Source organism: Selaginella moellendorffii, unplaced genomic scaffold, assembly GCF_000143415.4.
Source record: "Selaginella moellendorffii unplaced genomic scaffold, v1.0 SELMOscaffold_212, whole genome shotgun sequence".
In the NCBI taxonomy this organism is placed as follows: Eukaryota; Viridiplantae; Streptophyta; class Lycopodiopsida; order Selaginellales; family Selaginellaceae; genus Selaginella; species Selaginella moellendorffii.
Window position 1 is genome coordinate 28,873 of NW_003314472.1, and position 1,432 is coordinate 30,304.

The following is a 1,432-nucleotide window of genomic DNA, read 5'->3' on the forward strand; positions in this document are numbered from 1 at the left end:
ACCCGGGAAGTCCAAACCAAGGGGTTTACAACTTGTGCATGTGTGCCTCCTCCTTCCACTTGTGCCACCATCCCCCAGCCATCGGCTGGGGGATGTGGCACACTTGGAGGCCGTGATTGTTATCAACTAGTTGTTTTTGATCTTGTGGTCCTGTCGGGCCAAAAAAACAAAATGTTACTCTCAGCAACGGATATCTAGGCTCTCACAACGATGAAGAACGCAGCGAAATGCGATACGTGATGTGAATTGCAGAATTCCGTGAATCATCGAAGTTTTGAACGCAACTTGTGCCCGAGGTTCATCCCGAGGGCATGCCTGCCTGAGCATCCGCACCCCACCTAGTGGCGAATCGCTCATGTGCACGACCTCAGGTCAGGCAAGACAACCCGCTGAGTTTAAGCATATCACTAAGCGGAGGAAAAGAAACTAACAAGGATTTCCCTAGTAGCGGCGAGCGAAACGGAAAGAGCCCAGCTTGGAAATCGGGGTGTCTCTGCACCCTGAATTGTAGTCTGGAGAAGGGTCCTCTGCAGCGGACCGGGTTTAAGTCCCTTGGAACGGGACGCCAGAGAGGGTGAGAGCCCCGTCTAGCCTGGACCCTGCTGCATCACGAGGCTCTTTCGGCGAGTCGGGCTGTTTGGGAATGCAGCCTTAAGTGGGTGGTAAATTCCATCCAAGGCTAAATACTGGTGAGAGACCGATAGCGCACAAGTACCGCGAGGGAAAGATGAAAAGGACTTTGAAAAGAGAGTTAAAAAGTGCTTGAAATTGCTGGGAGGGAAGCGAATGGATGCCTTGTGCGCCCCTTGGTTGTGTGTGGAACGGCGAGAGCTGGTCTGCCAAGCAATGCAAGGGGCTGTCCAGCATGGGAGGACGCGGCGGGATAACGGCTTGTGAGCCTCTGGCTCCCTGCCAATGCCGCCGCTGCCTCTGAAAATGGCGGGGTGCTCCGGTGCCCCGCCAGATGCTGGAACTTGGGCGTTCCATCCGACCCGTCTTGAAACACGGACCAAGGAGTCTAACATGTATGCGAGTCTGTGGGTGTTAAACCCGTACAGGCGAAAGGAAACTAATTCGTGGGATCCCCTTCGGGGGTGCACCACGGACCGACCTTGATCTTTTGAGAAGGGTTTGAGTGTTAGCATACCTGCTGGGACCCGAAAGATGGTGAACTATGCCTGAGCAGGGCGAAGCCAGAGGAAACTCTGGTGGAGGCTCGTAGCGATACTGACGTGCAAATCGTTCGTCAGACTTGGGTATAGGGGCGAAAGACTAATCGAACCATCTAGTAGCTGGTACCCTCTGAAGTTTCCCTCACGATAGCTGGAGCTCTTGCTGAGTTTTATCGGGTAAAGCGAATGATTAGAGGCATCCGGGGGTGAAACACCCCTCGACCTATTCTCAAACTTTAAATAGGTAAAGCAGCCGGGGT

The 1,432-nt window shown here is 53.6% G+C and overlaps 2 non-coding genes across 2 annotated transcripts in view; both read left to right on the plus strand.

The window, feature by feature from the left end:
- The first annotated feature begins 175 nt into the window (after nt 1–175).
- Nucleotides 176–329, plus strand: LOC112343795. Its single transcript, XR_002991417.1, has one exon. It is a non-coding gene; the product is annotated as a 5.8S ribosomal RNA (ribosomal RNA).
- Nucleotides 330–362: 33 nt separating this feature from the next.
- LOC112343792 overlaps nt 363–1,432 on the plus strand; it is a 3,391-nt gene continuing 2,321 nt past the window's right edge. Inside the window, exon 1 of the ribosomal RNA XR_002991415.1 lies at nt 363–1,432. This exon is cut by the window's right edge and continues 2,321 nt beyond it. This is a non-coding gene — a ribosomal RNA (28S ribosomal RNA).